The sequence below is a fragment of the Panthera onca genome, chromosome D2, assembly GCF_046562875.1.
Source record: "Panthera onca isolate mPanOnc1 chromosome D2, mPanOnc1 haplotype 2, whole genome shotgun sequence".
In the NCBI taxonomy this organism is placed as follows: Eukaryota; Metazoa; Chordata; class Mammalia; order Carnivora; family Felidae; genus Panthera; species Panthera onca.
Window position 1 is genome coordinate 82,104,873 of NC_138349.1, and position 25,837 is coordinate 82,130,709.

At 48.7% G+C, this 25,837-nt stretch overlaps 1 protein-coding gene across 5 annotated transcripts in view; it reads left to right on the forward strand.

The window, feature by feature from the left end:
* Positions 1-25,837, forward strand: part of SGMS1 (sphingomyelin synthase 1) — a 283,588-nt gene that overhangs the window by 197,474 nt on the left and 60,277 nt on the right. Inside the window, exon 1 of one of the 5 annotated variants that reach the window (XM_060643010.3) lies at positions 16,224-16,481. The exons of the other annotated variants lie outside the window; for them this stretch is intronic. The gene's annotated coding sequence lies outside the window, so the exon portion shown is untranslated. Of the gene's footprint in view, positions 1-16,223; positions 16,482-25,837 lie in introns of those variants that run through there. 5 annotated transcript variants of the gene reach the window in all.

Below are 25,837 nucleotides of genomic sequence, written 5' to 3' on the forward strand. Positions count from 1 at the left end.
GACTAGTTTGTGGTCATGAACTCCTTTAATTTTTGTTTGGGAACCTCTTTGTCTTTCTATTCTGAATGACTGCCTTGCTGGATAGAGTATTCTTGGCTGTAGATTTTTCTCAGCACTTTAAATATATCATGCCAGTCCCTTCTGGCTTGCCAAGTTTCTGTGGAGAAATCTGCACCTAGCCTTACAGGTTTTCCCTTGTAAGTTAAGAACACGCTTTGCCTTTGCTGCTTTTTTGTTTGTTTGTTTGTTTTTCATTTATCACTATATTTTGCAGATTTATTTTCAATATGTCTTGGTGTTGGCTTGCTTTTATTAATTTTTATGGGTGTTCTCTGTTACTCCAGGATCTGAATGTCTGTTTCCTTTCTCTGGTTAGGGAAGCTTTCTGCTGTTATGTCTTCATGTCAGTTTTCTGCCCCCTTTTCTTTCTCTCCTTCTTCTGGGATCCCTGTAATATAAATGCTACTACGTTTGATGAAGTCACTGAGTTCACTAAGTCTATTCTTGTGTTGTTTAATTCTTCTCTCACTCTGCTGTTCATCTTCATTATTTTCCATAATTCTGTGTTCTGTGTCATTTATTGGTTCCTTTGGTTCCTCCATCCTCGTGTTCATTGCATCACGCCTGTTTGCAGTGTCCTTTATTGCACTTTTTGTCTCTGATTGATTCTTTTTTAACTCTTCTATCTCTGTGGTAAGGATCTCCCTGATGTCTTCTATTCTTCTCTCGAGTCCAGTGAGTATCCTTATGATTATTGCTTTAAATTCTCCATCAGGCATGTTACTTGTGTGTTTCTCCTAGATCTCTGGCTGTGGCTTCACCTTGTTTTTTTCACTGGGGATAACATCTTTGCATTTTGTCTAAGTCTCTTCCTTCTTCTCTGTGTTAGAAAAGCCAGTTATGTCTCCTGCTCCTGAAAGTAATGACCTTATGAAGAAAAGGTCATGTAGTGCCCAGAGCCAGTGCTTCAGGGAGTGTCTCCAGTGTGTTGCTGCCTGTGCTCTGCTATTGTGTTTTGGCTGCTCTACCTTCAGACCATTGGTCTGCACAGGCTCTCCTTGTCTGCTGTGGGCAGTGCGTGGGCCCTAGCCTGAATGTGGAGAGTTTTAACTAGGTGTGTTCTGGTCTGCTTGTGAAATGAGACCTGGTGCCACCTCCACCAGAACTGAGGCCCTGCAGAGCTCTCTGGTTGGGGGACATGTTGTGGGCAGGTCTTTGTGCTGTTCTTCTATGGGAAGGTGCCTGCTGTGCTGGGACAGAGGCAAGCATGACTGAGAGGGGCAGTCCTGCCAGAGTACAGGGTGTGGGACTTGGTGTAAGCAGGTCAGCCCGCCAGTGTCAGCTCCCTGCTGCTTCCCTCTGGTGGCTCTGTGCTTATGCTGAGGGGTGGAGGAGGGAAATGGCCTTAGCCAGCTTCTTTGTTCCTGGAGAGGTATCTCCCTGGAGGCTGCCTCTCAGAGATGTGCTCTGAGATCAAATAGTTGGCCCCAGGCATTCTTCAGATGTTGTTTCCACACCCACACTGTCTGCCCCCAGGTTGTTTTCCTGCCTTCTCTCCAGGAGCAGCACAGTGCCCTCCAGGCTCTATCCCAGCCAAGCCTGCTGGCTGGCTTTAAGCCCCACTTGTTGCTAGAAGTCAAAAATTCAGCCCCTCTCGTTTTCCAAGCCAATGGCTTTGGGGAAAAGTTCTTCTTGTGCCTTCCAGGTGTGCTCCTCTCTTGCCTTCTCCGACCATGGCTCGCTCCTCTCCGCAGCACCCAAGATCTGTGTTTTCCCTCAACCGCATCTCCATACTTCCTGCCTTCTTTGATGTGGCCTCTTATCCAGCTTTGGTCACGGAGTTTTGTTCTGCCGATCTTCAGGTCGGTTTTTGGGATATTTAGGATGATTTGATAATTATCTACGTAGTATTTGTGGGATGAGAGGAGCCTAGGGTCCTCCTACTCTGGGGCTGTATTCCCCCTCAGTGTCAGACTTTTCATGTTGTTTTTAAATAATGTTTGTGGTCACCAAATTACAAAGATAAAGAAGGCAGTCCTGTCCAATTGGGCAGGGAAGATAAAGAATCTAGGAAGTCCCTATCCCGGAGCCAGAAGGATGAGCGGGAGGTCAGAGGGCCTGTAGCTGAGGATTCAGGGAAGGGGGTCTTCTGGGTGAGTTCACTAGGGCTCGATAAATAACCATTTACACCTGGCCAGTTCTCAGGACCTGTCTCTTCTCGGGGTCCCTGTGGTTTGTCATTTTGGCCAAAACGAGGAAGAAGGAGAAGGCACTGAAAAGAACATCCAACTGAAAATACTGTATCTTGACTATACAGATATCAAAAATAAATTGATTCCCAGTGTGCTGTCAGCTCTGGATCATGGACATTTTTGCTCCTGGTATTTCTTCAATTTAGTGTAACCTCATAGACATTTTTAAATTCAGTTTCCTTTTTATGTTTTCTACCCAGAGCCTACCACTCTCCTTGCTCATATGATGACTTATGATAACTGTAAATTTGCACCCAGCAGACAGTGGGCATTCAGTAAATCCATGCGCGCCAAGGAAATGAGCAAATGTTGAGCAGGCATAATTTAAGGCCTTCAGCTGCTTTTCACCGCATGAAATCTTTGCAGAGATCTCTAATTTAAACCTGTGCGTTTTAGGGGCGCCTGGGTGGCTCAGTCGGTTTAGCGTCCGACTTCAGCTCAGGTCACGATCTCACAGTCTGTGAGTTCGAGCCCCGTGTCGGGCTCTGTGCTGACAGCTCAGAGCCTGGAGCCTGCTTCAGATTCTGTGTCTCCCTCTCTCTCTGCCCCTCCCCTGCTCATGCTCTGTCTCTGTCTCAAAAATAAATAAAAACATTAAAAATAAATAAATAAACCTGTGCGTTTTGTTCTCTGTGTTGTGTCGTGGGATGGTTTACATTTACTGAGAGGTGATCACTGTGGTCAGGCCTTCTCTGTGCTTCTGAGGCTGGCACGGCTGTTCTCAGTCACTTCCATGAAGTGGCCACACAGCGAAGAAGAGGATGACCTGGTCTTTGCTCCAGAGGGGCTCGCTAGGGGTCCCCTGTGCTGGGGGTCCATTTCAGTGGAATGAACCCCATCTTCACGCACCTCTGCCCAGGGCCTCAGGGTAGGGAGGACTTGCTGGGGAAGGGGCAAGGGGGAGGCCACAGGCGTCATCCCAGGCCCGGCTCACCGGCCCCCGTGAGGTCCCGGGCGGGCCTGCCACGCTCTGTCGCTCAGGGGTCACTCCAGGAGACTGGAATGCAGATGGGAATTTCGTACCAGAACCGTTTTAATACACTTGCAAAATCATGGCACTTCTTACTTTCTGCCCTTTGGCTGTGACTGTTACTTAGAATTTTATTGTGAAAGTAGCTTATTGTGAAAAGTAAGGGAAACGTACACGAAGTTTTGTTTCTATCTTTATTTTTTTCCCCCGCTTTGTTTGTTTTCTGAATATCTAATCTTTCTTGATCCCTGGAGCACAGAGGAGTCAGCAGGTCCGGGCCCCGGCTCCCTATGCGTCAGGGCGCCAGGTGGGGGAAGCCATGGCGTGTTAAGTCCGATAAAGTGTGCCGGCTGCCAGGTTCATGCCGTGCCTGTGCTGGCTTCACTGAGTCCTCAGGACTCGACACTGTGGCCCGTCATTGCCCGTAGCTGTGAGAGGTGAGCACCCTGGGGATCAGAGAGCTGCGCCGATGTGTGGCCGTGCAGCTGGGCGCAGACCTGGAGAAATGCAGATTCTTGCTCTTTCTTTCACTTGGAAAGTTTGCCAGGGGACCTACGGCAGAAATGCTGGCGGGCGAAGGGCGTGTGTCGGGCCGCCTCTTCTCGGAGTAGAAGCCAGGCAGCCACTTGAACGGGATGGAGTTAGAGCAGGCACTGGGTCAAGTGTTGTTAAGGATAGTAGATACAATGGGTGGAACAGTGATGGGGATGAAGGGCACTGACCGGTGAGCACAGAGTAACGTGGAGAATCGGTGAGTCCCTGGGTGGTACCCCCGGAACGGGTGCCACACTGGGCTAATGGTACTGCAGTGAAAAAGTAAAATAAAATTGAAAAAAGAAAACACGGGGAAAAATGAAAACTGTTGTCACAATAAGAACTGTGGGAGGTTAGCCATAATATTTGCCATCAGCCACTAAACTGAAATGTTAAAAAGAAAAGAAAAGAAAACTTCAGAACAACCACCAAATGGAGAAGCAGGCCAATGATATAAACACATATACATGCACATTATAACAAAAAAACAACAACAGAATTATCAGCTACGACGAGGGGTTGGAGCCGTGATGGATTAGCTAATAAAAAAGTAAGCAGACCTGTGTAGGACATAGAAATAATGGGTCCTGGGGGGCAAGGAAGAGGCTGCACCTTACAGCCCAGTGAGAGCTGGTGCACATGGGGACCTAGACGTTGGAGGGGACGTAGCTGGGGTGCGCGGTCTGGTGTAGAGTCGCTGCGGGCCGGGTGTCTAACTGCAGACGCCTCGCTGTGACACTGTCACAGGCAGCTGCCGCCCCGGAGCCAGGAGCCGGCCTTCTGTACCGCGGTGTCTTTCCAGAAACTTCCTTATGCTGACAAAACCAGCCGGCAAGTGAAACCCATGTTTAAGGGACCCAGATGCATTTTTGCAGATCAGGCAATCAAGGGTGAATTTGTAGCCAAGAGGCACTAAATTGATAAACTGGCACAGAGAGGAAAGAGCACACCCTTTTTCTCAGAACGTGTATGTTTCTTTTATTCAACCAGACAGTTGCTCGTGATACATACACGTTTGGGTGGTTTCATATCCCGCCCCCACCCCCCGCCATGGTACTTCACCATATTCCTCAGACTTCTAACACTGAGTGGTTTGCTTACCTGTGTTGTGTCTCTGACTTACCACTAGGGGACTGTTGAGGATTAAGCTTTTTAAACTTTCTTTTTTGTTGTTTGCCCCTCGGATAAATAACACAGCTGATAAGGAACTAGCGCCCCATTTATGAAGTGCCATCCAGCCAGACGGCACCCCAGGCTTTATTGTTTGGTACCACCTAGAATTGTAATTGCGTGTAATTCAGTTTGGGATTTCATCTCTTGGGCTTTATAACCATTTGTCAGAGACTTCCCTGATGCCTTGTAGGGCTGGTGTTTTCTCTGTGCGTGGTGGGCTTTTTAGTTAGTTACCACTGCATTTCTGTACCGCCTCCCTGTGAATATGGAAGAATGGTTCTTCCAGAAGAGCTCGTCAAAGACTTTCCCTCAAGATGGTTTGCTGCATAACACAGGTTTGCGCTGCGGGATTCGTTTGTGACTTGGTGCCCCCTGGCTCCATGCAGTGTGTAATTTATCATTTGTTTAAAAGGTGAGAGAGGGAGAAATTCTCAGCCTTGACCTCGGACCCAGTTGATATGGAGCCATCGGCCCTGCCTTCTTTGTCTGTTTCACTTCGTATTTTGTTCTGTTTTTCTCCCTCAGAACTCTCCGAAAAAGCCTTTAACTCATTAAGTATATTTTGGGAGGTTCAGATGTTAAGGCCTATAGACACTCTCCATTTTCTGGGCTTTTTAAAGGTAGGTTTTGTTAAAACACAGAATGCTGAGAGAGAAGATAATTAATTGCCTGTGATCTTACATTTAGGTAACATCTGATGTTGAAGATAAAGAAAAAGAGAGCATATATGCAGTTAACGTATAAATGGTATCAAAAGGCACAGAAAAAGAGGTAAAAGCCTCACTTCAAATATAACTGTTACTACATTTCTCGTGATTTCCTCCAGGAAAAAAAAATGTTTTTGGCCCATGTCGGCATCTATCTGGCGCTCTGCCTTTTACGTTGTTTAACAAAGGTATTAAATATATATGCTTAAATATATTTTTCTGCAGCCTTTTTCGGTATACTTTTCCTGTTACATCTTTCTTCTCTTTCCCTTTTTATTTATTTTGAGAGAGCGTTGTGTGCGTGAGTAGGGGAGGGAGAGAGAGAACCTTAAGCAGACTCCACGCTCAGTGCGGAGCCAGATTCGGGGCTCAACGTCACGACCCCAGTGTGATGACCTGAGCTGAAATCAAGAGTCAGACCCCAACCCACGGAGCCACCCAGGTGCCCCTCCCATTACATTTTTAGAGATCTTTTCTGTCGACACACAAATCTCGCTTCTTCACTTTGGCGTGATTTGTACATAATTTCATGGCACAGCTGTGTATTAATTGATGTCACCAGTGCCTTATCTCTGGCTGCCTTTAGTAACTGCCAGGTATTTGCGAGGAGGTGTTGCGGTTAGCTATCGGGGTTTTCACGGTCTGCCTTTTTGTAAATAAACATCTTGCGGAGGTATCTGTAGGTTAAATCCTTAATAAATTGCTAGGGCAGATGATAAACGCATTATACACTTTGACAGACATTACCAGATGGCTCTCCGGAGAGGTTACGCACCTTCATTTCCCTTGGCCGAGGCTTTCCGTGGCCCCAGTGGCGCGGTCGGGACCAGGCTTTAGCATTTCTGCCCATCTGGGGAGTTGCCTGTTCCTGTGAGTGGCTTTGTGCTTTCTTCCTTCTCCATCCACTTCTTTTTCCTCCTTTCTTCCCTGTTTAGGGATCTTGTCTATAGCATATTGACTCATATCAGCTCATTTTAAATGAGAGAAGTTAGCCTTATTTCATGTGTGTTGAAAATTTTTTTCCCATGATATATATACCCTGTCTCTTGAAAAAGTTCATTAAAAACATTGTTTTTATTTTGGTGTAAAGATTTTTTAAACATGTCCTTTTTTATTTTATTTTATTTTTTCAATGTTTATTCATTTCTGAAAGAGAGACAGAGACAGAGTGCGAGCAGGGGAGGGGCAGAGAGAGAGGGAGACACAGAACCTAAACGGGCTCCAGGCTCCGAGCTGTCAGCACAGAGCCTGATGGGGGGCTCAAACTCATGAATCGTGAGATCGTGACCTGAGCCAAAGTCGGACGCTTAGCCGACTGAGTCACCCAGGTGCCCCTAAGCATGTTCTTTTTTAAAAGAAATGGGAAAAGCATGTGTATTGAGAAAACTTGGCCATCCTTTCAGCTGTTTTTAAGGCTGAGAAGTTGTAGGTTGGAACAAAAGGTTATTCCCGTGGTCTTCGTGTGACTTGTTGCCCTGGAGGCCCCACGCACAGCATGTTACTTGCACCAGGACTGCCAGAAGGAGTGATGGGTGTTGGTGACCTTGCCCTCTGCACTTGCCTTGGCCGTCAGCAGTTTACAGCCCTCTGAAGAGCAGGCGAGCTTATGAGCAGAATGTAGCCACCTGGGGACGTCCCCCCCTCCCCCACCGGTGTGATGCGTAGAACAAACGGATGCAGGCGAGGAAGAGCAAGGAGAATGGGCAGGAATAGAGAGCTCGTGTCACGGTTCCGCTGGGACGTGGGCGTCAGCTAGACGTGCGCGTGCCTGACGGATAGGCCCCCGGAGTCCGGGCCACCTCCATGCCTTCTCTTCATAACCCTTCACGCAGCTTCCAGGTAGCTGGGCTGAGTCCTGAGACGGTATCTGTCGTTCACGTCGTGGTTCGTTGTGTAGAGTATCGAGTGTGGAAACGGGGCGCTGGTGCCGAATGTCGTCTGTTCGAGTCTCTCCTTCCTTTGCGTTCGCACCGTTGCCTGCCTAGGCTGCCCAGGAAGAGGTGATCTGTTCCCTGTGGTTACAGTGTCGTTAAGACTGTACTCTAAACATCTAAATTCAAAGTAATGAACACACAAAGGATGGCTCTTTCCAAGGAGCAGTCTTTTCCTTTGAACATTTAAAATGTAAGATTTAGGCTAACAAAACTGGAGCGTGTGAGAGCTTGTTACGTTCTCTGTAAACCATAACTCAGCCTAACTCCAGGGGAAATACTTTGCTAGTTCTTTATTTAATAAGATGTCTCACCAGAGAAGAGTTGGAGGGTATCCTGACAACTTGAGGAATCTGTATTTATATACTTACCTTATTCATATACGTGAGAAGTTTTTTAATGGTATCCTATAAGGGATAACACGACGGCTCAGTATTGTCTTGGGTGACACACAAAATACCATAAGTCCTCGTTTCTGGTGGGATCGTGGCCGCTTTTTCATGCCCTTTGACTTGAGACGAGGTGCCCGTTGGCTGGGTTGCCTCTTGATAGCTTTATGAAGGCAGGTGCCTCTGCTAATTCGAATTTGCTGAAATGAAAGCCTGCATTGGTGAAAACAGGTTTCTTTTTGGGAGAGCTGATGCTCAGCTTTGACTTCTGTCCCTCTTCCGCGGCATTCCACACAAAAATAATTGGACATCAGCACACGAGAGAAGGCAGCTGTTGTCGTCCTGGATGGTCCCAGTGTTTATTAGGCATCCATTTCAGTACAGACTGATGGAATAATTGTGAATGATGTCATTAATTAGCTTTGATCAGAGGTACGTCTTGTGGTTTGGTAACGTCAGTTTTCTTTTCGAAGCCGTAAACGATAAACGGGGATGTTTAAAAACGTCTGTGTAGCCCCGTCAGAAGAAGCTCACAGATGATTTCTCGGGCACGGCGGTTTAGTTCAGCTGTGGTCCACCTGGCGTCCTCAGCTGCAGCTTATAGGTCTATAAGCTAAGTGGACTAAATACCACTGACAGAAGTTCACGTATGCGTTTGTCTTTAACATTTTATACCGGAGGACAGGTGCCTAAGGCAAACGGAATCCACCTCGAAAAATCCGTTTCTGAAAGCAGGAGCGTCTGCAGTTTGTTCGGTGACGGTGAGGACGGCTCTGGAGGTGAGACCCTGGGGCCCTGTTGCAAACCGGTCAGCCTTGGAGAAACAAAGCGAATGAAGAGTAAAATGCTACTATCGACCGTGACCGCCATGAAAAATACATACTTCAGGACACCAGGAGCTCCTGGTGTGTATTTTTGGTTAGGTGGCATACGATTCTGGGGGGCGTAGAGGTTTTTTGGAGGAATGCCTCGCAGCTGGAGTGAAAGGCAAGAAGCACATGGGAAGGAGGCTGGCAGGACGAGAGCAGGTGGAGAAGCAGAGGCGTTGCAGGCGGAGTTTCTGCGTTTGATCCTCAGTGCTGCCCCTCCCGGGCTTCCCAGGAGGGAGGGGACACGGGGCTAGATCGGAACCCGGTGATTTTCAGGAAGGCAGAGGTTCGCTCTGTGTTTTTAGCACATGACTGTTGATGATTTTTTTTTTTACCTCTGCTGGCTCAAGAGTCAGGTAATGACCCTGTTTTGTATCGTAGGTCTCAAGGTGAGGCCGGAAGTCCCACGGAGGTCAATTACTAGGCGTAAGTGTCGGTACAGAGCGGTTGTGTTTCAGGAGTCTCTGCCATCGGCCTGGTCGCACACGCTAATTGTTGCCGTCGTGAGGCAGCGTGGTCGCCGTGGTGACGGCCGCAGGAGGAATCGGTCACGTCTTGAGCCACGGCACCTGGGAGCCTCCCGGCCGGATACCCCCTGGTCTGGCTGTGGCCCACGGGGAGGGCGGTTACGTCAGTGTTGGTCAGCGGGCACACTCTGCCGGCTCTCCAGACTCCGGCCCGTGCCCGTCGCCTCTTGCTTGTGTTCCTACCGAACGAACTTGACGTGATGGAACAAGGGAGTCCGTGTCAGGGGTTTCATACCCCTTTCTGTTTTCCGCACAGAAGTCAAGTTCCTGTGTACCGATGAGTGCTAACGGGGAACGCTCTGTGCTGGACCGTGTTCCGCGTGCCTCCCGGACACGACGTACTTAGTTCTCACAAGCTGTGGTGGACGTGCTGTGACGTTCAGCGAGGCAGGAAGCTGCCACGCGGAGCGGCTGAGTAATTTGCTCAAGACCTCACAGCAAGTCGCCAGAAGAGCCGGGATTTAAAACCAGGCCGTCTCTCTCTCTTTTTTTTTTTTCTTAATTTTTTTTTTTTTTTAATGGTTATTTATTTTTGAGAGAAAGACAGAGACAGAGTGTGAGCCGGGGAGGGGCAGAGAGAGAGGGAGACACAGAATCGGAAGCAGGCTCCAGGCCCTTAACTGTCAGCACAGAGCCTGATGTGGGGCTCGATCCCACGAACTGTGAGATCATGACCTGAGCCGAAGTCAGACGCTTAACTGAGTGAGCCACCCAAGCACCCCTAAAACTAGGCCGTCTCTTGACCCCTGTACTAACCTCCCTCTCCGATAAAAAGGAACGGTGAAAAGGATCATAAAAAAACCATACAAATTGCACCTGGCCCAGGACCAGCGTTCTGGAGCTTTGGTGCCCATCCTTCCGGACCCCTCATTGAACTTTGGGGGAAAATCCTCCCCGCCCCGCCATGCCCCCTTCCAAAGCATGAGCATCGTGACCAATTTGGTATTTATCTTTCCCAGCACACGCGCAAGCACGCGTGTATACCTAGGTACCCCCCCACGTTCCTGACGTGTCCTGCCCGGTGCCCTGTCCTGCACGCGTTCCTGCGTGTGGTGCACGTGATCTAACATATTTTTAAATGGCCCGTTTGGCACGGAGCGCAGTACAGCCCGAGGGTGACTGCGCCATGATTTCTTCCGGTGACGGACATTTCAGTTGTCGCGTTTTCCCTGCATCACTTACGATAGCCTCACGTGCTCCACCATGTGAAGGGACCGTAATGTAGCTCATCTTCACCTTTGAACTTTGGGCTAGTGGAAAGTACTGGGATGAACATTCTCAAAAGTGAGGATTTTCATCCGTCCTTACTTGCTTTCCAGTCCCGATCAAAGTGCTAAGTCCAGGGGCACTGGGGGGGGCTCAGTCAGTTAAGCATCTGACTCTTGGTTTTGGCTCAGGTCCTGATCTCACGGTTCGTGGGTTCGAGCCCCACACTGGGCTCTTTGCCGACCGCACGGAGCCTGCCTGGGATCCTCTCTCTCCCTTTCTCTCTGCTCCTTCCCCGCTCCCCTGCCCTCACCCAATTTGTGCTCTCTCTAGCCCTCAAAATAAATAAGCATTAAAAAAAATACCAAGTCCAAATGATTACCCTGTCACTTAAACACTTTCCTGAGACATGCTCTACATACCACAGATTTCACCTCTTTTTAGTGTACCGTTCAGAGATTTTTAGTAAATTTGCCCAGTCCTGCCCAGTCACCGTCTCTGGGTTGGAGAGCGCCCCCTGCCTTTCCGGCTTCTCCCCGCTCCTTCTGCAGCCCTGGGCCACCCTGGGCCACCCTGGGCCACCGCCCATCCACTGACTGTCTCTACATTTCATGTGGCCCATTGCATTTGAGAACTTGATATCCACGAGTGAATTTCTCTGCTCATTCTTTTGAATAATTTGGCTCACATAAAATTCCTGGCTAGAAGTATTCATTACGCGAAGGCTGAGTACGGTCTTGAATAATAATAGCGTGTATCACCGTAAAGGTGGCTTGTCTCTGTGGATTGGAAGGGGAGCAGAAGGAGTGTGTGTGTGTGTGTGTGTGTGTGTGTGTGTGTGTGTGTGTGGTCATGACGTCCGCTGGGTAACCCTCGCCGTATGAAGAGAGAACTGCCTGATGGTCCGAAGCTTGTTTGGTCAGTTTCTTCAGACGGTGCCTCGATAGCACTTGAGCTTCTCGGCGAGGTTCGCCTGAGAGCTGATGGCGTGCTGGCTTCACAGGAGACGCGCTGCGAAAATGTAGCCGGAACCTACTGGAACCTCCGCTTCGAGAAGCGGTGCGGGCCAGCGCTGCGTGTCCTGTTGTGAGCACCGAGGGGGCAGCTGCCTGTCACGGAGAGGAGGCGCGTGGCTGAACTGAAGGGCACAGCTCTGTGATGTCGGCATAATTAAACACTCGGACGTTAACGTTAACGATTTGATCGCTTTTGGGAAACCATTGGACCTCAAAGCTGATCATTAAGATCCTTTAGGATGATTCCTTTTCAGTATCTGGTATTTCGGTGTTTGGCCACTCCTTCGTGTATTTTATTTTATTTTATTTTATTTTATTTTATTTTATTTTATTTTATTTTATTTTATTTTATGTTTTTTTTTTTTAATTATTATTATTATTTTTTTTAACGTTTGTATTTATTTTTGAGATGAAGAGAGACAGAGCATGAGCGGGGGGAGGGGAAGAGAGAGGGGAAGACACAGAATCTGAAACAGGCTCCAGGCTCTGAGCTGTCAGCACAGAGCCCGACGCGGGGCTCGAACTCACAGAGTGTGAGATTATGACCTGAGCTGAAGTCGGACGCTCAACCGACTGAGCCACCCAGGCGCCCCTCCTTTGCGTATTTTAGACACGTCCTCCTCAGTTTGTGCGGAGAGCTGTGACGAATCTGCTTGTCTTCGTCGGATCTGCATCGGGATTTCTGTTTGAACTGCGCACATGCTTATTTTTAACTGTCATTTTAAGTGAATAAGTACTATTTTCCAACGACCTGTTTTTTTGTTTTTTAAGAAGCTCAGGGAGAGCAGGAAAATTACAAGACTGCTACTTTTATAGAGAAGAAAATCTCACGCAGCGTGCGACTGACTGCACTGCGAAATACCTGCCAGCGTCTGAGGGCACGACGTCTGGGGCGGAGTGACTCCTGTGTGTGGCCTTTGGAGACGCGTCTCCTCAGCACAAGGCATTCCCAAGTCAGGGCTGAAGGGGGCGAGAGGAGTTTGGGTCACAGTCCTCAGATGCCTCTGCACCCCTTGAGGCGGGCCCCGTCACCCCCTTCCCGACCTGCACCTCCTTTGCTTTTAGTGGCTTCTTTGTGAATCAGTAATTAGACCCGAGGAGGAGAAAAAGCTTTTCTTTGAAGGAAAAAAACAGCTTTATCTTGAATACCCCTGGAACCCGAGGGGTCGTTTCACTAACGGCTGGGCTGTTGGCATTTTATCGTCTTGGGCAAACGGGAAAGGCGGCTTCCTTGGCATGTGCCGCCTTCAAGGCAGCAGGTTGGAGCTGATGCTCATCCAGAAAAGAGGGGGAGACGCACACTTCTAAGTAAACTCAGACCCTGTGTTCTTGCGACCACTGAAACATTTTCCTCTCCCATGGAAGGGGACGGAGCCAGGATCAGAGGTGTGTGTGCGGCTGGTCTGTTGGTAAAAATCACCGGGCCGTGTCCTCCCTCCTCCCCTTTCTGCTGTCTACGTTCGTGTCAGAACTAGACCGGGCTGGCCCCGCTTATCTTCCTGCACCCTTCAACATCTTCGTCTTTACTGTGGGTGTGTGATTCAAGATTCGAGATCCTTCTCTCCTGCTGGGGAGTGACCGTATAAACAGACACCGGCCGGTGTCCTGCCTGAGCCTGCACTTTCATTCGAGTAAATTTAATAACATAAATCAGGCAACTGACGTTCACATTTTGGGAGCCCCACAATTTCTGAGCTCCCAAGAGCGTGGAGACGTTTCTCACAAGTGATGTTACCTCGCTCTTTAGAGCTCTCTTCACAGTGGAGTCTCTGAGCTGTGGCTTTTGCGGAGTCACTGAGCTGTGGGGACCCAGTGATTTTCAAGAGAATCCTTGAGTTCTTAAATCGAGGGAAGGAAGATCCAAAAAAAAAAAAAAAAGAAATAATGCCATTTTGGGTACGGCTTGAGTACAAAAAGGTAGACTACTAAAGGCAGCCATGATTTATTGAGCACCTACTATGCGCCTGGACTGTACCAGGTGCTTTCCAGCTCTTTGTCTCATTTAATCCCGTGAAGTAGGTGGTATTATGCTGACGTTTTATGTACAAGGAAACTGGTTTGGAAAGGCTCTTAACTTTCCTGCAGTCACAGAGTTTAAACCTAGTTCTTTCTACTTTGTAACTCATTTTCCATAAGACTAACCTGTTCCTTGCAGTATCTGGTTCCAAGAGATCCCTCCCCTTCCACAGTACTGAAGTTTTTACTTCCTCTTTGTATACTCTTGAACTGCTACTACGTGCAGATAGGTGAATGTGGATGGATCTTCTGAAACGCAGCATCCTGGGCAAGACTAACAAACACTTTCTAGTGTGATGTGAACTTTGCCTTGTTTTGCTCAACTCCGAGCGTACTTATATGAGCTAATGGGGGTTGTAAATGCAAAGAAAAGAGAAGGGGCGGTGTTTAACCTTGGTCACCAGACGGGGGACACTGGGCCCCTGGCTCTGTGGGGCCGAGGGAGGTGACTCCGGGAGACGTGGCCATTGAAAGGGGGCTGAGATTTGATCAGGGCAAACTGTCTGCCTTTGATTTTTGTTCAAGTTCTTTATCAAGGAAGGAGGAAAATACAACGGGAGGGTCCAGACCTTGGTGTAGTTTCTTGGCATCATACTAAGCACCTGTAGCTGCATGATTCATTAGTTAAGAGTGGAAATAGTAGGAAAAAAAAAAAAAAGATATGCCCACCGTCAACATTTTCTTAAACTTCGAGATACCAGCGTTCAGAATTGGCCTGTCTTTCACGTGCTGGATGCGAAGCCCCCCTCTTCCCGCAGAATATTAACACCTAATTTTCCAGCCGTCTCTTTTAGCGGTTTTTTTTTGTTTGTCACTTCTTTCTAAAGCGTTTAATTTCGTCTGTATAGAAACAACAGCTTGCTTTGTTTTCAGACCCAGATTCGTTTATTACTTAACACTTAGTGAGATTATGTAATAACGGAAACCGGCATAGCCTGCATGAACAGGTTTGGAGGCGGAATCGGGCCAGTAGTAGTAATAACTGGAGGCGGGGAGCGGCGCTTTCCTGTGCCGGGAGGGGAGATTAATCGGGGCCCGAGCGTGGTACCAGGCTATACCTGCTCCTTAGTGGTGAAAGAGACCATCCATCGATGACAGGTACCCCGGGGACGACCCCTGCAACTTGCTTATTACCTTGATTTTTTACCCCGAATCGCATCTTGAATTGCCAACATTGAGGGTACCGATCGTGGCTGTTACTCGTGGAGGTGTTACTTAGGATGTAATCACAAGAAAGTGGCTGTGGCCAGAGAGAGCAGGGCCCGATACCTCTGGAGGTGTGTGTATGAGCGCGAGAAAGTCCATAGTCCGATGGGAACCAGCATTTCTCCCTCAGTCCGTCCTCGCAGAAGTCATGTGCTTCTGCCCAGCTCGCCCTGGTTTGTAAAAGCTGACGCGAGTCCGTGCAGATGACAGCGTGGTCCTGCATTTGATAATTAGATCGTAAAGTGTAACTCGTTAATACAGCGACGTGTCCATTTGGCTCATTACTTGACTTCCTTTAAGGTGCAGTCGTTAAGTTACTTTTATCCTTTAGTTAGGCAGAGAAGATTCATACCAGTCATTACTCTTTGGTGTTGAATGAAAAGCAAAAGCCTAGAAGAAAACAACCAGCCCTAACAGCCTGAACATTGGGGTCAAACTTGATTTGCTTTATGCCCTTGAAAGAAGTTAGACACAGCTTAAACAAAATGCATAGGCAGCTATTAAAAAACAATAACAACAACAACAACAGACGTTTTTTGCTGTTGTGTGTTTATTTCACACGACCCCCGATTTGCTTTGATGTCCGTTTCCTAGCGCGGGGCCCCAGAATTTGTCCAGACCCAGTCAGAGATCACACCCTTCAGAGAAGACCCACGATTTGAAGGTTATGGGTAACCGAATGACAGCGGGAGTTCCTAGCGGATGTGATTCTTGATCGAGTCGGGGCACATTCTGCCCTGTCATGTGTTGTAAAAACATGGTGCAGAACGAATCTGAGGGGCCAGGCGGAAACCAGCCCTGTGCTGTCAACCCGTGCTGCCGTCCGCGAGCCTCATCTCTTGAAGGAGGAATTTGTGTGGGTAGTGACGGTAGTCATGTTGTATGAGTCACAAGACAGGCACTCGGACCCTTTAGGTCCCAGCACTGAGTGTCTGGGTTCAGCCAGTCTGAGTTGTAGATTTGGCTCAGGGATTCCCGGTGGCCAGAGCAAAACAGGGGGACACGCCAAGATTCTCCTCATCCACGAGGTGGGGACTGGCCAGTTGTGAAAAGAAGACTTCTTGTGAAAGTTCAGGCAGGAAAGATAAGGAGATGGGGATGTGAGCGACTTTCCTGTCCAGCCTGAGACGTGGCCTTCACGGCAGCTTCCCACCCCCCCCACCCCCCCACCGCTTTTGTAGCTTCTGAATAGAGATAGGACGTGTGACTCAGGTGGCAAAGGTCTGCATCCCGGATGCTCAGATCATCAGCACTTTGCTCCGGGAGGATGAACTGAGCAGTGTTCTGGGGACACGCGAGAGCAAAGAATCCCCTTGGTTTGGGGGGTGGGTTTGCCCGCACCGTCCTCTCAAGCCCTGCTCCTCGGCCAGTGCTCCGTCGGCTGCGTCCCAGGCGTCCGTACTCATACAGAAACATTCTGCCGACAGAGTGTTTTCTTCCTTGCTAAGGGACGGCTGTCCGCAGAGGTCCACAGTCCGTGTTCCATCCCCGGTCGTCGGTCTCAGAACTCGGCACCTTATCAAACGACGTTTCTGGAGCAGTGTCCCATTGCTTCGCCTGCCTCCCTGTCTGCCGTGGGGTTTCTCAGATACCCCGACTTCCTTGTCTTCCTGGGGTGCCAGAGGGAAGCTCAGAGCGAGAGCGGAGACTGGGCCACACGAGCGAAGCTTCCGCACGTCTGCCCAGTAAGCACCACGTGGTGGTTTGGGCTGCTTCTGGTTTCTCTCGGGCTGCTGGGAGGTGCTCTGGCCTGTCAGCGCTTCTTCTTTTTGCCCTTCCCTTCCCTTCCCTCCTCTTCCCCTCCCTCCCCTCCCCTCCCTCCCCTCCCCTCCCCTCCCCTGCCCTCCCCTCCCCTCCCCTCCCCTCCCCTGAGAACATCGTTGCCTGGACCCGGTCTCTTGAGGCAGAGAAACCGGCCACGTGTCTTCGTTCCCTGAGGAAAGAGCCCTCTGACGAGGGCCCCCCTGCCAGTGAGTGTCGGCTGGGTGACGCTGGGGTGGGCACTCAGGGTCCCGTCGCACCTTACTCGGGGGACGTGGGCCGTAGGGGCGGGTTATTACAGACGGGCTGCTTTCACCATGTAACTTGAGCAGGTGACATCAGGGGGTGGTGGCTCCGGTAAAAGTTGACGAGCGCACGCGGCTTGCTGGAGAGGCCTGTGTGCTGAGCGGTGCCTCTCTGCTTAGTGCTTGTGTGCCAGCCGCTGACTTGTTCTTTGGTTCCATCCCGCCACCCAATATAAACTTGTGGGTGTGTTTAGTTTTCTTATCTGGGTGATTTATGTTTTTGTGTATGTCTATGTACTAATATTATTTTTTTTAATTTTTTTAATGTTTATTTTTGAGAGACAGACAGACAGACGGAACATGAGCAGGGGAGGGGCAGAGAGAGAGGGGGACAGAATCTGAAGCGGGCTCCAGGCTCTGAGCTGTCCGTGCAGAGCCCAACGCGGGGCTCGAACCCACGAACCTTGAGATCGTGACCTGAGCCGAAGTCAGACGCTTAACCTACTGAGCCACCCAGGCGCCCCTGTCCATGTATTATTTTTTAAACAAATTGGGTTCCTACTAAATTAGAACTTAAAAAAACATTTTGTTACAATAATAATTTTAAAAAACAGTTCTTGAGAACATACAGTGACTGGTAAAATGAATTCTGTCTCCTTATCACCCAGGGTTAACAACTGTCAGCTTTTCATGATTCTTTTCCTACGGGTGGTGAGGGGCGGTGGCAGGAAGGGGGATGGTTGGAGGAGGCGGGAAGGGGGGGGGAGGAGAGAGAGGGCGGTCGGTATTTTAAAGCGCATCTCAGGCATCATACCATTTCACTCCAGGACTTTGTTCTCTTTGTTATTCAATGATGTACTTTTTGTGTGTTGACTGTTCTTCCTCTTGTTACTGGAAAAACTCTTGGACTCTGTCCTGGTGATATTGTAACAGTGTGCCCTTGTGGACACATTGTCCTTTGCTCGGCGCTTGAAGGGCAGGTGGCCAGGGACCCTGAGGGGCACAGCGTGCGGCTGTGAAGCTCACGGTCCAGTTACTAGGAGAACCCAGAGGTGTAACCGTGGCCTCCCTAGCTTGTGGGGTCAGGTGGAAGGCTAGACCTACACTGATGTTGTGTTTACAAGGAGTAGATCCAGATCTAAGTCATAAAGATCTGTGTCATTTATCAGTGTCAGACGGCAGTGATTGCCTTGAATAATAAGCCTCTCTAAAGGAGTGTGGCAAGATCTTGTCTTATTTCTGGAGTTCCCTGGGCAGAAAGCTTTGGACATTACAGTTTAGTCCTTTATAGATTAATCTGCTGTGCTGTGAGCACTCTGACAGTCTCTTTGTGCTGTGCTTCCTGGGTTTGGAAAGCTCCCCTTTGGTCTGTCATACGCCTGCCCTGCCGTAGCCCCGAGCGAGGACAGGCGTTGAACTCCACCCAGGGAAGTGCAGGTGGCCGGTGACTTGACTTCAGTTCTCGTGTCCCCAAGCTCGGAAGCCTTTCTGCTTCAGATGGTGTTGACTTTCTGCTTCAGATGGTGTTGAGTTGCTCTGGAGCCGGCCGTGAACTGAAAGCATTACCTTCACTTGAACATGGCTGTGTCACATGTTTGGGGCATTCTCAGCACCCCGAGCGAGATCCTGCAGATGCTTGGGGAGGACCGCACCCCCCTTTGACGTTCTGGTCCGTGACAGGGCTGGGGCCGCGAGCACCCCCCTTGCTGGAGTTGATTCCCAACATTACTGTCTCTCTCCTGTGACCTTGCCGGTCCCCCATGACCTCTGTCCATTGGCAGACCAAACCCTGATGATGACCTCTGCCCTGTGTACCTTCGTGCTCAGGTTACTTTGGAGACGGTGGAGTTCATTTGAGCCTAAAATGTCTGAAATCTTCCCTGAGAACTACAGATCTTGCATCCAGTAGAGAAGTCGTCTGGACATTTCTCCCCACCCAGAGGGAGTTGGTGCAAACATCAGATTTCCCAGTTCCTTTTAAAACGTCTAGACGTGAACATTCTATTGGCTGACGTTCCCTGTGGGAGTAAAGTGATTCTTCAGAGTTTATGCTTTCTTCGGGAAATTTTTATAGTCACAATATCAAAATTTGTGTATGTTGCTTCTTACAGAGATATTTGCTTTTATTTCGTCAGTTAAAACTGGTCTCTGGCTGAAGCATCTTTCCTGCTGCAGGTGTATTGTGTAAAACCTGGTTTGTGCACTTGATTTAGGGGCGTTACACCTATTTAGAGTGCCAGACAGTTGAGTAAGAATTGAACATAATTTCAGTGCAGATATTTTAGCAGTTGTTTATTATTCAAGCAGTTCTTTCTAGAAAGTAGGTTAATCTCATTTTTTAATATGAAGTTGCTTTGAAATAAGGGAAAGCCAGCTAAGATAGGGGGGACCGTGTGTTGTGGAATATGTTGCACTATTTCACAAATTTTTAATGTTTATTTATTTTTGAGAAACAGATTGAGAGTGTGAGCGGGGCAGGGGCAGAGAGAGAGGGAGACACGGAAACCGAAGCAGGCTCTAGGCTCCGAGCTGTCAGCACAGAGCCCATGGCGGGGCTCGACCCCTTGAACCATGAGATCTGACCTGAGCCAAAGTTGAACGCTTAACCGGCTGAGCCACCCAGGCGCCCCTAGGCAGAGCTAAATTAGTCAAAATGGTTGGTTATTGGACCAAATGTTATCAAACCAAAGTTCTGGTTTTAACACGTAAATAAAACACGGGCCTATAATTAGTGCATTAACCAATATGCAAATGGTACAGCCAGATAATTAGGAAACTGCTTAGAAGCAGTTTCATTTGCAAAACAAAAAGCTTCCTACAAAGTCTAATGAGATATAGGGCTTGTTAGAGATTTTGTGTTTTGTGGGCACAGCTAGACGGAGTTTGCCCCGAATGCCGAAGGGACTACAAAAGCACAGTCTGCTCTTGGGCCTGGGCCTTTGGACCTAGCCGAGACCCCAGGGGGCTTCCGTGTGGGAGAGCTGGTGTGGCTGTGGGTGGGGGCGGGGAGGTCGAGACCACAGAGAGCCCATCAGTCGGGTCTGGTGCGCCCGCCGCAAAGTTGCCCACGGCCTGGTCTCAGCTCTGCCAAGTCCTCGCCGCGTGACCTTGGGCAAAGCACTTGGACGACTGCAGTTTGTAAACTTTGAAGATTCAACTAGAATGCGATTTTCAAATTCAGGGGCTTGAATTCTCCCCAGAGACGAGGTGTGAAGGAACGTGATAAACAGGTGACTTCTTGAAGACACGGGCAAAGATGATCGTTTTTGTGTGAATTTAGCCATGACTACAGTAGAGGGCAAAACACAACGTTGGCGCGTAGGCTTAAGGTAAACTGGAAGCATCGATTATTGCCCCTCTTACCGTGGAGGCCCGCAGGCCTGTCTGTGCACCTGTGCTCTGGGCCGGCTGTTTTCTGGCTGCGTTCACCCCCTGCCCGTGGGAGTGCTGGGAGAGGTGTTCAGGATGCTGGCTGACATCCTCACCAGTTGCCGGATGCTTCCTGAACTCTTTCCCTCCTCGTGGGTACCGCCCCTCCGTCAGAACGGATCCTGGACCCGTTTCCATGCCAGAAACACGGTGCTTCTCTTGGTTTGGCTGCAGCTGTGTGCCACATGACCCGCTAATTCCTAGACTCCTTTGTGTCATTCATTCTGGGCTCTGTCACTCGAGTGCCTGCTCCGTGCCGGGGACAGCTGTGCACTGGTCCTAAGTAAATTCTCCGTGCTGTAATGTTTAACTTCAGTAAGCAGCATTTTGAGTGGATGGTACATTCACGTGGCTCCGCGTTCACGTGGTGAGAGAGGACACACAGGAGCCGGTGTGACTGCCACGCTTGCTGCCCCGGTCCCCTGCCTGGGCTCGGCCTGCGCTGCCTGTTTGGAAGCCTTCGAGCGGGACTTTATGCGTGTGTTTAGAACACAAGTCCGCGTCTCCTCCCGTCTTTTACACAGACCGCGCGATGCGCTACAGATAAATCTCTCCCCTCGCTTTTGTCGCGTAACAGTTAGATTTGCATTTTCTTAGAGTCCTGAAGGATGCTCCTCACGGCGTTGGCCCGGTCGTGCGAAGGCTGGGGCCCAGGAGGCCCGTCCTGCCCGTGCTTCTGTGTGGGAGTCTCCCACGAGGAGGACGTGTTGCTCCTGGAGGAAGCAGGAGGAGGTCGTATAAGGTAACTGAGCTCACACGGACATGCGTGGATCAGACCTTGGCTTCTTCTAGTCGCTCTTCAGGACTAGGGAGCTGGGGGCCGCGGGCAGGGGCTCTTGGCCGGGAGAGGGGCGCTCGGAAAGAAGTGCAGGCATGTCTGGTTGCCTTTGCCAAAGCGCCGGAGGGAAACGAAGCCACATGGGCCCCCCACGGGCAGCATGTCCTCTGATGTGACCCCACGGTTGCAGATGGGACATGTGCTCAGGAGCGGTCAGAGGCAGGGGGCGGCCCGGAGCCGCCTGTGTGGAGCTCAGGCTCTGCGGGGAAACCTGCCCTTGACCCCTGGCTGGGGAGCAGGGGTGGGCCCGGTGGGCCTGCTGACTGGGGCTCAGAGCGGAGGAGGCGGCCAGGCCCTGTGTTCACAGGCCCCGCGACAGGACCCAAGAGGGTGCTCCTGAGGTGCGCGGACAGAAGGGAGAGTTTGTCAAAGAGATCAAGGCTTGTGCTCACGTGCACCTCATTTTAAGGAACTTCGCTTTTGGTGAGTGTGTCTGTAACAAGCTTCGGTTCTAGTAAACTCTGAGCGGTGTTGGCTGTTCTCGTCTCCCTCCCTCCTTGCCACGAGGGAGAGCAGGAAGTGAGAAGGCAAGCAACAGACCTGCCCTCTCACATGCGGAGCAGAAGTATGCTAAGAAAAGACTGTGGATTGATGATTATTTATTTATTCAGAGAGAGCGTGCAAACAGGGCAGAGAGAGGGGGAGAGAGAGAATCCCAAGCAGGCTCTGTACTCTCAGCATGGAGCCTGACATGGGGCTCGATCCCATGAACCATGAGATCATGACCTGGGCTGAAACCAAGAGTCGACGCATAACTGACTGAGCCACCCAGGCGGCCTAAGACCTAGATTCTTTTTTTAATTTACATCCAAGTGGGTTAACATATAGTGTAATAATGATTTTAGGAGTAGAATTTAGTGATTCATCACTTACGTATAACACCCAGTGTTCATCCCAGCCAGTGCCCTCCTTAATGCCTCTGGCCTATTTAGCCCATCCCCCTTCCCACAACTCCTTCAGCAACCCTGTTTGTTCTCTGTATTTAAGAGTCTCTTATGTTTTGTCCCCCTCCCTGTTTTTATATTATTTTTGCTTCCCTTTCCTTGTGCTCATCTGTTTTGTATCTTAAAGTCCTCATATGAGTGAAGTCATATGATATTTCTTGGACTAATTTTGCTTAGCATAACACACTCTAGTTCCATCCACGTAGTTGCAAATGGCAAGATTTCATTCTTTTTGATGCCGAGTAATACTCCATTGTATATATATATCACATCTTCTGTATCCATTCATCCATCGATGGACATTTGGGCTCTTTCCATACTTTGGCTATTGTGGATACTGCTGCTATAAACATGGGGGTACATGTGTCCCTTCGAAACAGCACACCTGTATCCCTTGGATAAATGCCTAGTAGTGCAACTGCTGGGTCGTAGGGTAGTTCTATTTTTAGTTTTTTGAGGAGCCTCCATACTGTTTTCCAGAGTGGCTGCACCAGCTTGCATTCCCACCAACAATGCAAAAGAGATCCTCTCTCTCCGCATCCTCGCCAACATCTATTGTTGCCTGAGTTGTTAATGTGAGCCATTCTGATAGGTATCAGGCGGTATCTCATTGTGGTTTTGATTTGTATTTCCCTGATGATGAGTGATGTGGAGCATTTTTTTATGTGCCGGTTGGCCATCTGGATGTCTTCTTTGGAAGTTTCTATACATGTCTTCTGCCCACTTTGTAACTGGATTGTTTTTTGGCTGTTGAGTTTGGTTAAGTTCTTTATAGATTTTGGATACTATAACCCTTTATCTGATCTGCCATTTGCAAATCTCTTCTCCCATTCTGTCAGTTGCCTTTGGTTTTGCTGATTGTTTCCTTTGCTGTGCAGAAGCTTTTTATCTTGATGAGGTCCCAATAGTTTATTTTTGCTTTTGTTTCCCTTGCCTATGGAGACGTGTTGAGTAAGAAGTTGCTGCGGCCAAGGTCAAAGAGGTTTTGCCTGCTTTCTTCTAGAGGATGTTGATGGCTTCCTGTCTTACATTGAGGTCTTTCATCCATTTTGAGTTTATTTTTGTGTGTGGGGTAAGAAAGTGGTCCGGGTTCATTTTTCTGCATGTCGCTGTCCAGTTTTCCCAGCACCACTTGCTGAAGAGATGGTCTTTATTCCATTGGATATTCTTTCCTGCTTTGTCAAAGATGAGTTGGCCGTACGTTTGTGGGTCCATTGCTGGGTTCTCTATTCTGTTCCACTGACCTATGTGTCTGTTTTTGTGCCAGTACCATATTGTCTTGATGACTGCAGCTTTGTAATACATCTTGAAGTCCGGGATTGTAATGCCTCCAGCTTTAGTTTTCTTTTTCAGGATTGTTTTGGCTATTTGGGGTCTTTTCTGGTTCCGTACAAATTTTAGGATTGTTTGTTTTAGCTCTGTGAAGAATGCTGGTGTTATTTTGATAGGGATTGCACTGGATATACAGATTGCTTTGGGTAGTTTCGACATTTTAACAATTTTTGTTCTTCCTATCCATGAGCTTTCTATAGTTTTCAGTGTATAGATTTTTCACATCTTTGGTTAGGTTTATTATTAGGTATTATATGGTTTTTGGTGTAATTGTAAATGAGATCAATTCCTTGATTTCTCTTTCTGCTGCTTCATTATTGATGTATAGAAATACAACTGATTTCTGTACATTGATTTTATATCCTGCAACTTTGCTGAATTCATGGATCAGTTCTAGCAATTTTTTGGTGGAGTCTTTTGGGTTTTCCACATGAAGTATCATGTTGTTTGTGAAGAGTGAAAGTTTGACTTCCTCCCTGGCAATTTGGATGCCTTTTGTTTCTTTGTGTTGTCTGATTGCCAAGGCTAGGATTCCCAATACTATGTTGAATAACAGTGGCGAGAGTGGACATCCCTGTCTTGTTCCTGACCTTAGGGGGAAAGCTCTCAGTTTTTCCCCATTGAGGATGATATCAGCATTGGGTCATTCATACATGGCTTTTATGATCTCGAGGTATGCTCCTTCTATCCCTGCTTTCTTGAGTGTTTTTACCAAGAAAGATGCTGTATTTTGTCAAATGCTTTCTCTGCATCTATTGAGAGGATCGTGTGGGTAAGACCTTGGATTCTTGATCCTGCTCAGTTCTCGGCTTCAGCTGCCCTCTGAACATTCAGTGCTTTTCAGAGTGATTTAGAGGTCACTGGGGTCCCTGATCCTTGACCCGGCCTGGCGGCCATGGCATCGGTCTTTCTCAGACCGGTTTGCACAGAGAACACACGTATTGCTCTGATACTTTTGCAGTTAGCAGAAGTGTCTCCCCCTGTAGGGGATCCCAGCTGACAGGGGAGGTGACCTTACCTGGGGGAATGAGTGTGCCCTGCAGCAGGGATTGGGCTCTTGTGTTTCTGGGCTCTTCCAGCAATGCTGTTCTCCCATCCAAGGGTGAGCTGTAGTGAGAGTGGGGTGCTGCTGGCTCCGGCCTTCCTACCTCCCACCTTTCCAGCTCCCACCGTGACCCAGGACCACCTTTCTTCTCGGACCTCAGGTTTCCTACCTTAAGTCCTGGTGCTTATTTTGCAGAAAAACAGTAGCTTCTTGAAAAAGTAATAATAGCGAGTCCTTTACCTAAATTTTCTCATTTTGTCCTCTTAACAACTGTATAATAACAAACAGCCCATGGCAACTTCACAGGTAGTTTCATCTTCATGGTTCAGCCGAGGAAAGCAGGCAAGTTAAAAGCCTTGCCCTTGGTCACATGGCAGAAACCGGTGGAAGGGGCATGAGAACACACATCCATCTACCTGATTCCAAAATTTGCGTTCTTTGTCTGACCTTTGCCATAGCAATGGCTTTCATTTATGGAGGCCTTACTGTGGGCCAGAACCACTGCTTATGGAAACAACTCTGTGAGGTTCCCAGCTTCGTTAAGGGTCCGCGTCGGCATTACCAGTAATGCGACGGGGACATCGCCTTCCCCGTCATACAATGCCCTGAATAGGACACGAGGTATTCTTGCCAGAATGCACAACCTCAGTCTAGAGGGAACAGCCTTGAAACCCAAATTGAGAGACACCCCACGGAAGAACTATAGTCCCTCAGCGGTGTCAAGGCCACGAGGCACAAGAAAAGATCAGGGATGGCCACACATTCGGGGAGACCGAGGAGGCGGGATGACTGCATGGTGGTGGGAACAGAGAGGACATTGGAGGGACCCTAGCAAGACTCAGAGAAGATCGGTCGCTTAGTTGATGACCCAACGATGTCAGTCTCCTGGTTTTGGTAACTGCACTAAGGTTATCTAAGTTAACAAGGCAGAGCTGGGCAAAGGGCGTTCCTCAGTTTTCTGTAGTATTATTGCAGCTTTTCTGCAAATTTGAAATTACTTCAAAATGAAAGGCCAAAAAAAAATTTTTTTTTTTTTTAACCACCTCAGATCAATATTATTTATCCTCATTTAAGAGATGACGAAACAAGGAGCTTGGACGTTGGGGTGACTCACCCCATGGTGACTCACCTCACACACATGGCGGTCGTTGTCCATGACAGAAGGAGAGAGGATTCGAACCCAGTCTTGGACGTTGCAGAGCCCACTTGAACCCCTAGGCCTGTGGCTGCCTCGTGTTCAAGTGTGTGTGCTCCAGAAACAGCAGCCCTGACCACACTGTGCTCCAGTTACACAGGCTTTATGTCGACAGAAAGAATGCCTTTGTCCCTGTTGGGAAAAGCAGTGCATGTTAATAATATAACATTTTATATATATATATATATATATATATATATATATATATATATATATATATTATATATATATCTAATATATATATATAATATG